The following is a 15,079-nucleotide window of genomic DNA, read 5'->3' as shown; positions in this document are numbered from 1 at the left end:
TAATCATCCATTTTCATCCTTTTATTTTGGTCCTCTCATTGGTATAGGGTTTGAATCTATAGAGAACCTTTTCTCCTGTATGAATCGCTATTAGTACCTTCTAATTCCTTCTCAATACCTCCTAAGATACCTCCTAAGGAAAAGAAAATTCCGAACTGGACTTGATGAGAGATTTAATATAACCAACATATATAGTGAACATAATTGCCTAATTATCTAAGAGGATGTCACGCACTGTTAACAAGGCTGTTGTGATTCACCTCTTAAATCTACACCCAAAACTAGCCTTCAGAGTTTCTTAACATGAGGAAGTTTACGGTTCATATGGTATTGAGTATGATAGTGGTGCTTGATTTTAAAATTAAGTAGTTTGTTATAAATAAACATAAAAATAAAAAAATTCTTTTTTTTTTCATAAAAATTTCGATGAAAAAATTTATATTACTCAACTTTAAATTTTTATTGAAAAAAAAAAAAGAAGTTTGTTCGTTGGTTGAACATATAACTTTATGGTTTAAAGTCGATGTCAAAGTATAAGTGCAAGCAATTTAATTTTTTTTAATCATAAGCTTAGGATTTAAGAGATGTGGGGAAGATCATTATGCCTATATCCATAACTATGAAAATGATGGCTTCATTATCTTGTTAATATATATGAATAACATGATGGTTATAAGTACGCATGAAGTTGACTCGGCTAACGAGGCAGCAATGTCTGAAGGGACCGACTGAGGCCCAAACGCTAGAAGCCTCTTGACCGACCATAAAATCGTTCATATTAGGTCGGTTTTAATGTCAGCTATTAGATTAAGAAAGGATATCGGCTACGGATCGACTGTATTTCCTCCGACAGAAGGTAAAAAGCTTCATCCTTTTAGCCAGCCGAGACTCATTTGTTACCAGAGTTGGCTAAAGCCGAGCCGAATAAGGAATAGACGGTGAAAACACAAATACCATCCCGAAAATCTTGTAAAAGGATTCCCGACCCCGAAAATCTCGGGATCAGGCAGAATCCATAAACGGATTGCAACTAAATCAAATCTCCAACATGTTAGGAAGAAAATCCCGGCACGATGGGACCTCTTATTCCTATAAAAACAGGAATTCTTTACAATGAAAGGTACGTAGAAAACTCTTCTCAAAACCCCTTCACACGATCCTGTCCCTAACTTTAGCATCAGAGGGTCCCCGGCTCTAGGCAGGGTCTCCTTTGTCTTCTCCTTGTGCAGGTGACGGGTTAGGAGGGAAGACACACCAATTTTTTGCATCAACAAGTTTATTGGAGAGGATTTTTCATACGTGTGACCTTTCCTCGTTTGTGCCCCAATTCACTAACTAAATCTAAGATACACAAGTGGCCACAAATTTTCTCAATTACCTTGAAAGGTACGTGGAGCAGATAAGAGTTCGACTTGGTTATGACCGGAACTAGTGATGTGGGTGGTCAGGGCCCAAATGCATGCATTGTATATTCATGTAATCAATTTGTAATATCCGTCTATTTTATCATAGGAGTATTGTGAAAATATAAAACAAATATAAATACAGCACCACATAAAACAATGGTTATTAGCCATTAAAAACCTTTTATTTGGTCCACTTGTTATGTTAACTACCATTAGAGCTGTACACGAACCGAGTTAGCTCCGTTAGCTCGATCGACTCGACTTGAAGAAGCTTGATTCGACTCAGTTTGAAACTGAGTTCGATCCAAGTTTGAGCTTTTCCGAGCTCGACTCGACTTGGATCGAACCCCAACTCGAATTGAACTCGGATCGAACTAGTTCGGTGACTCGGTTATTTTGATATTGATGTTGCTCATCAAGTGTTTGATGAAATGACTCAACAAAGTGTCAGGTGGTGGTGAGGAAAGTATGGATATGAAACAAATATGAAATACCTTTGTATCTTGATTTTTATGTTGCCTATTGAGTGTTTGATGAAATACATGTAAACCGATGCTGCTTTACGTTACATGAGAAATTGAAAGTGCTCTCCATGTGTTTGAGAAAATGCCGTAGAGGCTCGATCTTAGCTCGAACTCGGCTCAAATTGGCCCGAGCTGCTGACTGTACCGAGTTGAGCCGAGCTGGCCAGTCAGGCTCAAGGACTGAGTCGAGCCGAGTTCAAGCTGGGTCAGCTAGTGACCGAGCCGAGTCAAGCAGTGTTGGACTCGTGTACACCTCTAACTACCATTTGCCGACGATGCCGTAATCCCAAAAAATTTTCAAAATGTATCAGATCATCCGTGGCATCAGTTTAAACCTTTCGATTTCCATCTGAAATTTTCAAAATGTATCGGATCATCCGTGGCATCAGTTTAAACCTTTCGATTTCCATCTGCATTGACAATAACCAAACGATCGAACTGTCAGAACCTGCTTTCCATGGAAGACTTTTCTTTGTTTGAATTTTAGCCCGTAGAAAAAGCTAAGTTACAGTGGCTGTATCAGAAGCTCCAATACATATCCCATATTTTGAAAATCCAAACCTCGAAGAAGATGGAAAATACAATTTCCATTGCGTGTGATGAAAATAATACCGATCTATTTGTTTGGTAGGACACACTAGTACACTGATTTTTACTATTGGTTGTCCACTCATTTTCATGTTGTTTCTTCATCTCGTATTGTGTAATTATTAATTTAATTTTAAGTGAATAATATTTTTTTTGTTAAATTTTCTAACAGATAAAATATTCTATATATTTGAAATGTTGGCGAGAAAAGGGTGGATGTACTGGAACTTCTGATACAGCCGCTGTATCGATCATTTCTCATTTCTCCGCACCTTCCCTTGATCCCATCCCTCACTCTCACGGAAACATAAAAGCACGTGACCGTGTGAGGCCAATGTTTCTGTAATCCAGGTGGCTGTTCTGTTTCTTCTAACGTTGATGGATCATGCCTAGAAATTTCCTTTGTGAGAATACAATTCTTCGTTGATATTAATGAGAAATACATAAACGGTCCAATTTCAATTGAAAAATATCCACGTGTTTGTGGCTAGAATCTCCCAATCCTGAAGATTTATTTTTATTTTTATTTTTTTAATTTGCATGGTCGTAGTAGTCTGTTCGTTGTGATACGTCATAGACCAATGTCTGGATGACCGAAGCATGGGCCCCACTCGTGAGAAATGAAACTTGTGTAATGTATCCAGACCCTCGTATCTCTCGAAGTGGATTGCCTGTGAGTCTGTGACCCGCACAGAGATATTCCTGAGCCCGGGGCTATGTGGGGTCCACAGAGATGTACGTGAAAATCCACTCCGTCCATATGTTTTGCAAGAACCAAATAGGACAGGAATCTAAAAATCAGGCATATCCAAAACTAACGTACGCTATAACACGTGAAACAGTGAGGATTGAACGCCTGGGGGTGACAGAAGTTTTGTATCAAGATGATATATGTGCCTACAGTTTATCCGGGTGGTAATAATCCTATGAATGGTTTGGATGGCATATAAACATCATTTTTAGCTCCAGGAAGCTTTCAACGGTGGATGTTTCCGTTTCTACTGTTTCATTTGATGTGGCCCACTTGATCTTTGAATATTCCTGATTTTTATATTTCTGTTCTAATTTGGTCTTTCAAAACAGATGGATAGAGTGGATTTTTTCATGGATATCTATGTGGACCCCACACAGGTCCACCTCAGGTATATCTCTGTGCTTGGGATCACATGCAATCCGCTCCCTGACGCGGATTTCCTGAGAAAAACTTTCGCAGGAAGTTCATGCGCTGGGAACTTAGGTGGGGCCCACTGTGATGTTTGTGAGAAATCCTCCCCGTCCATCCGTTTTGTGAGTTCATTTTAGGACATGTCGTCAAAAATGAACCGTATACAAACCTTGAGTGAGCCGTACTAAAGGAAAATGTGGTTAGGAAAATTCCTAGCGTTGAAACCTTCCTGGGTTCAACAGCGATGTTTAGATGCCATCCATACAGTTAATAACGTCATTCCTATTGGGATGAATTGTAAACAAAAATATTAGCATGAATCAAAACTTATGTGACCCCACAAATATTTCAACTGTGGACATTTAATTAACATTTTCGGCTTCACTTCAGCTTTGGATACGGTTCATTTTTGGAAACATGTTCTAAAATGAACTCACAAAACAGATGGACGGGGAGGATTTCTCACAAACATCACAGTGGGCCCCACCTAATTTCCCAGCGCAGGAACTTCAGGCTAAAGGCTTTAGCAGGAAATCCGCATCCGTGGGGCCACCATGATGTATTTGTTTCATCCACGTTGTTCATCTATTTTTCTAGATCATTTTATACTAGAGAAATAGACGACAGTGATGGTCGACTTTCTGATAGTCGATCAACCATCGGTTTACAATGCGATACTCGGCCGACCCTCCCTGTGTTTTCTCCAAGCCGTAGTGTCGACTTACCACATTTCCATGAAATTCTTGACCGAGTCGAGAGTAGGAATCATTAAAGGCGACTAACAGGATGCAAGACGCTGCTATGCTACGGCCGTGAAAGCTCTAGCCGAGGTATCCACGATCGAATCATTGGATCCCTGTACCGAGACCCACGAGCGAGGACAACCGGTAAAGGACCTTATCTCGATGCCTTTGGACGAGACAGACGAGTCCAAGACAGTACAGATTGGCTCGTCTCTGCAGTCTCCCCTAAAAAACATGCTGATAGCTCTACTCCGACGATACGCTGACGTGTTTGCATGGAGCCACGAAGACATGCCAGGGATTGATCCTTCGGTGATGACTCACCGACTCAATATCGATCCGACCTACCGGCCGATCCGACAAAAGCGACGTCCCCTCGGCCCTGAAAGGTACGTTATCATTGAAGAAGAAGTCAGCAAGCTCCTCAATGCTAAATTCATAGAAGAGATATACTATCCGGAATGGGTAGCCAATGTCGTACTTGTGAAAAAGGCTAATGGGAAGTGACGGGTCTATATTGACTATACCGACCTAAACAAAGCCTGCCCAAAGGATAGCTTTCCTTTTCCAAGGATCAACCAACTGGTAGATAGCACGGTCGGACACGAACTCTTTAATTTTATGGATGCTTATTTTGAATACAATCAAATTATAATGCATCAATCTGATAAATCTAAGACCACTTTTGTCACTGACAATGGACTTCATTGTTACTGCATGATGCCGTTTGGGTTAAAGAATGCTGGGGCGACCTATCAACAATTAGTGAACAAAATGTTTGCTCGGCAGATCGGCTGAACCATGAAAGTATACATTGATGACATGCTTAACAAAAGTATACACGCGGCCGATCATATAGCCAACCTAGAAGAGATGTTCTTAATCCTTCGATAGTTCCAAATGAAGTTGAATCCGAGCAAGTATGCCTTTAGCGTAAGCTCAGAAAAGTTCATCGGATTCCTTGTCAGTCAACGAGGGATCGAGGCCAACCCAAGGAAAATTAAAGCACTGCTCGACATGGAGTCCCCGAGAACAATCAAAGACGTACAAAGACTGACCGGATGAGTAGCCGCACTCAACCGCTTCCTCTCCCGAGCTACCGACAAATGCCTCCCATTTTTCAAACAACTGAAGGGACGGCAAATGTTGGATTGGACGGAAGAATGCGAGGCAGCATTCCAGCAATTGAAGTTTTATCTCGGATCCCTACCTCTCTTATCAAAACCTGAGCCAAGAGAATCTCTGCTATTATACCTGGCAGTATCCGATACAGTTATTAGCTCGGCTTTGATACGGGAACACGAAGGAAAGTAATTGTCGGTCTATTACATTAGCAAAACACTATTACCAACAGAGACAAGATACCCGCCTCTTGAGAAGGTGGCCTTGGTCTTAGTTGTCTCTTCGAGACGACTTCGGTCATATTTCCAAGCACATACCATTATCGTTATGACCGACCTCCCACTGCGATAGATCCTTCAAAAGCCAGAGGCATCCGAGCAACTAACAAAATGGTTGATCGACTTTGAAACTTCCGATCAAATATACATGCAGTATGCCTTAAAACTTGAATTCCAAGCCTCGAACAATACAGCAGAATACGAAGCCTTGTCGCTCGGCCTCCAATTAGCAACCAGTTTGGGTGTGACTCATCTCAACGTCTTAAGCGACTCGCAATTGGTTATCAATCAGGTCATTAGTGTATATCAGACACGAAAAGAGCAGCTGAAAGCATACATGAAGAAAGCCAAAGAATTGATCGAAGGTTTTCAGCTATGTATCGTCACTCGAATACCTCGAATAAAAAATGTTAAGGCCGACTTCTTGGCAAAACTTGCCTCTGCCGACGAAGATGACATACCAAGGTCCGTCCCAATCGAGTACGTTGTTAAACCGAGTATCGATGATCCGGTTAGCTCAACCGTACATACAATCGATTCGAAACATACTTGGCTCGACCTGATCGTCTGATATCTCAATAGTGGAGGGTTGCCCGAGGATCGTACCGAGGCTTGACGTCTGAAGATCCAAGCCTCTCGTTATACCATACATAGATCCAAGCGTCTCGTTATACCATACATAACGGAGTGTTATACAAGAAAGGATTCTTTGCCCCTTTGTTACGATGCCTAAAATCCGAAGAAGCTAATTACGTACTACGAGAGATCCACGAAGGGGTCTGTGGAAATCACTCAAGAGGACGATCGCTCGCTCACAAGGCTTTCTGACAAAGGTACTACTGGCCGACTATCCAGCACGACGCTCATAAGCTCATCCAAAAATGCGACAAGTGCCAACGATTTGTGTCTATCCCAAGACAACCCCCTGAAGAGCTGACTCCAATGGCCGGTCCTTGGCCCTTTGTACCATGGGGAATCGACATCATCAGACTGCTCTCTTTGGGAAAGGGTCAGACCAAGTTCACTATCGTGGCAGTAGATTACTTCACAAAATGGGCCGAGGCTGAGCCATTGGCTAGGATCACCGAACAAAAATTCACAGACTTTGTTTAGAAAAACATTGTCTATCAATTTGGGATACCTCGAACCATTATCTCCGACAATGAGAAGTAGTTCGACAACAGACAGTACCGAGAAATGTGCGATAATCTCGGGATCAGAAATGTTTACTCATCCCCCCATCACCTTTAGACAAACGGACAGGTCGAGGTAGTCAACAAGATTATTAAACAGCATCTCCGAACCAAGCTCGATCGAACTAAGGGCGCGTGGGCTGAGGAACTTCCTAAGATCTTGTGGGCATACCGAACCACCACTCGAACAGCCACAGGGGAAACTCCCTTCTCCCTTGCTTATGGATCGAAAGCTATCACCCCAGTCGAGATAGGATTGCCCTCGGCCCGAGTCAGCTCATTCAATGAGCAAGACAATGAAGAACTCCTGGCACTCGGGCTCGACCTCTTGGAAGAACAGAGGGAAAGAGCTCGGCTGCGAATGATGGCTCGGCAGCAACAAGTGGCTCGGTTCTACAATGCCTGAGTCAAGGTCAAACGATTTCGAGTCGGGGACATGGTCTTTCGAAAAATGTTCCTAAATGTAATGTCCCGTCCAACCAGAACAGGGTCCTGAGGTGTCCACGTAGGATTTGCCGCAGGACCATCCGTTTAAACCACACGTAAGCGAGTACCATGAATAAATTAACCCAGGACTAGCCATTAGGGTGGACCAATCTGGTTATGGTCAAATCAAGTGTGGGCTGTCAAGTCAGATAGCCGTTGACACTTGGCAACAGCCCGTGCGGGCCATGCATCGACCAAGGAATGTCAGAAAAATCTAAAAATTTAGGGAACCATAGATGTCACTAGGCTTGGGGTCCATCGCGGACTGCGGACTCAGTGGACACCTAGAAATTAATTATCCACACCATTCTAGTGGCACTTGCCAAGTGCAACTCACCTGGGGCCAGAATTGAAATTTGGCACTTGTAAATAAAACTGAGATACAAAGATTTTCAGCCATCGGATCTCTTCTACATTTACAATGTAGGACTAATGTATTTTTCTACGCCCGTCCACAAAACCTGGGACCTGATCGTGAAACGGTGACCGTTGATCGCAAATCGGGCCCGTATGGTCAAATCCCATGTCCGATCGCCTCCAAAATTTGCACGACCCTTCATCGGGCTATGGGGCACCTATCCTATAAATTTGAGGGCAAGGGGGGCATCACAACCACCTCAACAACCAGAATGGATCTCGTAGGGCCATATAAAGATCGGAACCGTACGATCGAACTTCGCAACCGTTGGTTTCCAAATTTTGCATGGCCCCTCATCGAGCCATGAGACACCTACGCACCAGATTTGGTAGCCAAGGGGGTGATAAGTCTACCCCAAAGCCAATAGGGAGTCCTAGAGGGCCATTGTGGGCATTTAAGGAAACTTAAGGCCAGGGGGCCCAAATTTAGGAAATAAAAACCCTAACTCCTTATCTCATAACTGCCACCACATCTACCACCACCAAGGGAGTAAAGAGAGAGCAAATGAGTAAAGAGAGAAGAAAGAGGGAGTGAAGAAGAGAGTGGGTGAACCTTAGATCGAGGTGGGGCCCAAGGGAGCCGAATCTTGCAACTATATATCCCTTGTTCAAAGGAAAACCTCCACCAAAAACGCAAGGATCGCTCTGTTAAACATATATGTAAACCCCTTACCTCTTTTTCTTGAAACCCTTGAGTTGAGAAGGAATTTGCATGGAATTCTAACATGCAAATGTTTGCTTTAGGGATTCCGGCCGATCGACCCCAAAAATCCACATTCCTAGGCCATCTTCCAAGTCTTCAACAATCCATAGGTGCCGACTATTATCCTTAGGTGTCCTAGCACCAATTACATTATGAGTCTAATAATTTTTATTGCTTGGATGATATATTTGAAAAAGCTAGAGAAAACCTAATATTTGGACGTTGTTTGGGATTGTATGTTTTGTTTAGCTCTCATATGATGTTGTTCGTGCCTCTCACATGATTGGTTACAATGGATGATTACATGTTCATGTCTTGTATGATTTTCTCATATGGTGTTGCTTTATAACATGTATGATTCATTAACTCTTGTGTATTTTGGTTCTACGAGATGTAGGAATGCTTAACTTCCTCACTAACCCACACAACACACATGCACCTTTGTTCATGATAATGTTAGCTTTGCTTGATAGGAGAATTTAAATCGTATGTAGAGTGGTATGAAAACATGGTATTGTTTATACTTGTTGATACATTGATAGTTAGTATGTTATGGATCACCATCAAAACCCTTGGGTTGGTTAGGAACATGAGGAGGGCGAAGGTGGTCCCATCAATAGGACTACCCTGAGGCTAAACCCATGGGTTTGGGGTGAGTGCAGGTGGGCGACAGTAGTTAGACTACATGGGTCATCCATACCCAATGTCATCTATCGCGTGCTTGCCTGAACTTGTGCGGTATAGCCTATTTACTGGCCAACATTGCTGTTAACCTTTATTGCCTACATATGTATAGAACCTGGAATACCCTACAACCGTTGTAGCCCATCAATAACCAATTGAAGCTGATCGACCGACTCGTGAGCTGGGCATGATAGAATGGGACACTGTGTCCGACCTGTCGGCCTACGCTAGGGTGACGAGCCTCCCCGTAGTGACTGCGAGCGATTTCTTTTCTTAGCACTCCCCATGCACTTGAAGTCGAGGATGAAGAACCCGACGGGATCACGGATCGTGGAGCCCTAGCCTCGCACGTTGAGGTGTAAGACCCGTATCTTAGTCTGTACTGTTCCGTAGCCTTCTGCGGTCCTTCCAGTCGAATTCCAGCAACCTTCGCATTGTATCCTTGCGTGCAATCCTAAGCCGAGTCCTGCATACCGAAGACGGCTCAACCCAAAACTTGTATCTTAGCGATTGCGTCGTCGTCGTGACTCTCGCACCGAACCGATACCCAGGCTGGAAGATGTGGGCCCACGTTCATTTCGAGGAAAACGCCGTGCGTGCAAATTTCGAGAGAATCTCTATAACATGTCTCATCAATCAATCAATCAATGTCAAGTACAAGTCAAGTCACTCCATACCCCAAGTATAGCAACCCATCCTTTCCCATTCCTAAAGTCAACTCTCCCTCTCTCTCCACCCATTCTTTTCTTCAACCCATCACTCCACCCATCACCCATCACACATCACTCCATCACCTCTTATCAACCCATCACTTCTCTCTCTCCCTCATTTCTCAAAAAAATCTCTCCTAAGCAAAAAATTCCTATGTCCAAGCTCCTCTCTCCCAAGCAACAAGTGTGACCCACTTTCCCTACCCTCTCATCTCACATCTCAACCGTTCATTCATCATCTACCACCATCAAACTTGAAGGCAAAGATCTAAGGAAGTTAGGGGAGCAAGGACAAGGCCTAGAGGTGGGTGATCCACCGTTAATTCTTGTTTTAGGGCCCACTTGTTGGTGGGACCCATTTTGATGTATGTGATGTATCCATGAGGGGCCCATAGAGGCGGGGTCCCTCTATCACCTCTCTCTCTCTCTCTCTCTCTCTCTCTCTCTCTCTCTTTTATATGATGTCTTGTGGCCACTACGGTGCAAGACGATCTTGACCGTCCGATCGTGAGGCCCACCTTGCAACGGGTCCATTGGACGGCTAAGATGAAGGAAAAACACAAGTATCAGATTGATCCAAATCAGGTGGCCACATTCATGTGGGACCCACCTTGACTAAAATGTGGGCCACATACATGTGGAGCCCACCATGATGCTGAGTATATCCATGCCGTCCAGCGTCTCTGGACGCTGGATGTGAGGCAGGGGTGGCTAACATGGAGTGCGTGTATTGACATGGGTGAGTACTAACAAGCTAACAAAAATAAAAATATAATATTCATATTGCACTTTTAGGGTGGGCTACTCATATAGGCCCCACCTTGATGTATAAGTTTAATCCATGCCGTCCATTCCATTCCTCAGCTCATTTTAGGCGTTGAGCCGGAAAATGAAGCCAATTTGATTATCTAGCAAGCCATAGTATAGAAAATAGTGGTTCTTACCATTAAAACGCACTTTGAAGTCTTTTATATGCCAATATACCTTAGATATTGGGCTCATTTAGCCTATAATGAGCCTTAGGATCCAATGGCTGGAGTGGATCTGCCCGATGCAAGCCCCACCTAGGAAAATCTGCAGAAATACAGATATTTAAAAAAAAAACAAAGAAGAAGCAGCAGCAGCAGCTGCTACCGCCGCTGCCAGTCAGAGGACGCTAGCAGCGTCCTGCTGCATGACGCTGGAGGCAGCCGTGGGCCCCACTGTGATGTGCATATAACATCCACGCCGTTCATTTATTGGCTCCCCTCCCTGGATGTGGGCCACCTAAAAATCAGCCATATTCAAAGCTCAGGTGGTCCACGTCTCAGAAAACAGTAGGGAATGGACGTCTGTCATTGAAACCCCTTCTGGGTGTTACAGAAGTTTTGGATTATTATGAAATTTGTTTTCCCACTTCATCTGGGTTCGTGTGACCTCGTTAACGGTTTGGATGGCATATAAACATTATGGTGGGCCCCACATGGGACCCATTGATGTATGCATTATACCCCACACTGTGCCAAGGTGGGACGGCTAGTGTACCTCACTCTAGCTACTGGAGTAGTGTCACCAAGTTCTGTGGGTCTCACCAGTGACGTCCACGCCATCCATGGGACCCACCATGATGCATGTATTGCATCCAAACCGTCCAACCATTTGAAATAAAATTTTAAGGCTTGGGATTAAAAAAATAAGACAGATCTAGGATCAAGTGGACCACATTATAGAATATAGTGGGTTTGAACATCCACCATTAAACCCTTAGAAATTTTAATGGTGGAAATCCTTATCACCTCGTATATTTGGGTGTGGCCCATTTGATATACGCGTGGCCCGTTGTTGAGGCCCACCTTGTTTTGTATAAGGCCCATTGTTGAGGCCCATCTTGATGTGTTTGTGGGCCGTCCGTTGAGATTCACCTGGATACATATAAGGCCATGTGACGAGGCCCATTTGATGAATTTATGGCCCATCTTGATTTATTTATGGCCGTCCATTGAGGCCCACCTTAATGTGTATAAGGTATGTTGTTGAGGCCCACTTTGATATATATGAGGCCCATGTGATTAGAGGCCCATCTTGATACATTTGTGGCCCGGTGTTGAGGCCCACCTTGGTATATCAGAGACAAATGTTATGAGGCCCATTGTGATGTATGCAAGGAACATGGGTTATGGCCCATTGCAATGTACATAAGGCCCATTGATGCGGCTCATTGATATGGCCCACTTGATGAACATAAGGCCCATGCTTTGTGGCCCATTTGATGTATTTGGGCCCTTGGGTCAAGGCCCTACAGGATGTACATAAGGCCAATTGCAATGTGTGATTCATGGCAGGTCGTGCCTTGGGAGCAATGTTGGTTTGACGTCCACATTATAAGGATAATGTTGGTTAAATGTTCGCATTGTCACTCTCCCTAAGGCCCATTGATAGGCCATACTTCTAGTGTGTAGGCCATCTAGGTTCATCTTCATTATGAACAGAGCTCATCACTATATAACATGTTTAGTATAGATCCATGATTCATGATCATATGCATCATATGTATGCCTGATATGAGGAGTGACTGATCATAGCATATGCCGACGGGCGGATTGTTTATGGGCTCCCTAATAGGCAGAGTTGCCCCACATGAGAGCGTAGTACGCGCATGATTGTTGCATATTTGGTAGGGTGATTCATGCACTTGCATCGTGTGATTGTGATTATTGTATGCCCTAGCAACAACAAGGCCACAGCCTTTATAGACACATCATGGATGGCCGGATTGGATACTGAAAATATTGTTTCTAGCATCGGGGCGCCATAGATGTCCCTGGGTGAAAATTCTTAAATCCGATGGTACCAGAGGATAACTCCAACGTCGAGACTGAGTGGATACATGAGCGCGCGAGGACCGTATACCAGTAGGCCGAGTCTCCCACTGTGTCGTGGTCGGTTGGAAAGGGGTATGACCTTACCCGCCTGAGTGAGGAAAAAATTTTTAAGTTGAGTTTGACCAACTTGAGGAATCGGTCCGCTATCGATGAGCCAGGCCCGATATTAGCAAGCGGATAGTGAGGTCTCTTCTACTCTCCCAGTTGTGCGTCCGGATAGGGGCAGCAAGCTGGCGTAAAGTGTACTAGACCCCAGTGATTATCCAGACTGAGAACTGTACTGATTTGATGCTCTAGTGAGGAGCTACATTGACATGGGGATGTAAATTGGCATGCTTGACTTGCATTATGCATCGCATGGCCTTGATATGGTCGATAGCATTTATATTCTACACTGCATAGCCTTGGTACAGCTGATTACCTTCATATACCCATCGACATGACTCTGCATTACTCTGACCTTGCATTCTGAGCACGCTCATATTGCACACACACTTACACCACCCTCTAAGCTTTTTATAAGCTTATGCACAATTGATGCATGCAGGTGACGCCAGGACGCAACCATTGTCTCGTCACAGTTGGAGCGTACAACCGATCTTCTAGAGTTTTTGTTACTTTCATTATATTGTATTTTCCCTTTTATACGCCTTATACTCAAAGTTTTTTATCATAGTGGATTTTGTGATGGTGTTCTTGTGGTTATTGTTCGTGGGTTATGCTTACGGTTATACTTATAAAGAATCAAAATCATATTTGAAATCCTCCTTGTAGGATCTGGATCCCTGGATTGAAATTTGGTGTATAGATGCCGGGAGCCGAGAATGGGGTACTACGGAGGCTGTCGGCACCGGATTTGGCGATTGAAAATTTTGTGAGCCCGGTTTCCGAGTTCGAGGCATGACATGAGGGGCCTTGGCATCACAACCAGTTGAGGGCATTGAATGTGGGGTGTGTCAGTTTTTCCAACCTGCTGGATGAAAGAAATTAACTAAGAACTCAGCTAACATTATCACTTCGCATCGCACTAGTTAGGGTGGCGACTCGGTAGTCAAGTTCGCTATGAGGGAGGGTTAATATAACTGATGCTTGTTATAAGTTAAGACTAATAGCACCCACTAAGTTGATCACTCACTCCCACTCTAGGACGGTGTTTTAAAACACCAACCGGACTCTCCCGTAGCTGCAGGTGACGAGGAGTACGAGGAGCCTAGCGGCACGAACCTAGATGAGGAGGAAGAGTTGTCCTACTTTCAGTTGATGGGCAGCTCTCCATCGGCTTGACAGGTGGGATTTAGATCGCGGAGTTGTGGACTCAGCTCTATTCTTTTTTGGATATATCGTTCTTTTTTGTGGTTTTGTTGGGCAACACCTTGTGCGACCCATTTATATTTTTGGACCTGTATATATACTTGATCTCCTTCATTTCAGTAGACTTGTATGGTTGTGCTTCATGTTCCAGAAAATTTCAAGCTGCGCATTTAAACCTGATTAAACGTATATTAGTGAAAATCGGTTATAGGTGACCCTGGGAACTTGGGAGTCGAGTGTATGCACAACTCCTGATTTTCAGGGCGTTACACTAAACACCAAGGAAGTTGGTGCAGGCACACTGGGACCCAATTGGGAAGGACCCTATGTCGTCTCAAGCACCATCTGACCTGGAACGTATCGATTGGAAGACCTAACTGGACAATTACTACCTCATCCTTGGAATACCGAGCATCTAAAAATCTACTACCCTTAGGTCGGCCGGGTGAAGTGTTTGAGAAGAGTTAAAAGAGCGAAGGATGAAAAATATGTAAACTGAGTCGAGTGAATAAGAAAAAACCTAGTATATACATTCATCAGTGAAAGTGTTACTTCGGATTACATTTGATTATACTTCAGCATTACATTGAAGGAATAACAAAAATAAAGGCAAAAATAATTAGTCGCGACACGTAAGATCCTCTCTCGGTTGTAGATGCTCTGGAGCCCACCTTGAAGCTTGGTATGCTTGAAATGCTTGAAGCTTGGTGTGCTTAAAGTACTTGAGACCCAGAATGAAGCTCCAAGGTTCATCAGGAGCTAACTCAGGAGGTGGCCTGGACTCAACTGCCGCTGCTTGGAGCGACCCCTGGAGCTGCCACAGACTCAACCTCGATACCAGTCGCAGCGTCAGTAGACCCAACAGCCTCAGCTTCCAGATCCTCAGAC

Source organism: Magnolia sinica, chromosome 9, assembly GCF_029962835.1.
Source record: "Magnolia sinica isolate HGM2019 chromosome 9, MsV1, whole genome shotgun sequence".
NCBI classification, from domain to species: Eukaryota; Viridiplantae; Streptophyta; class Magnoliopsida; order Magnoliales; family Magnoliaceae; genus Magnolia; species Magnolia sinica.
This window is presented reverse-complemented; position numbering follows the sequence as displayed.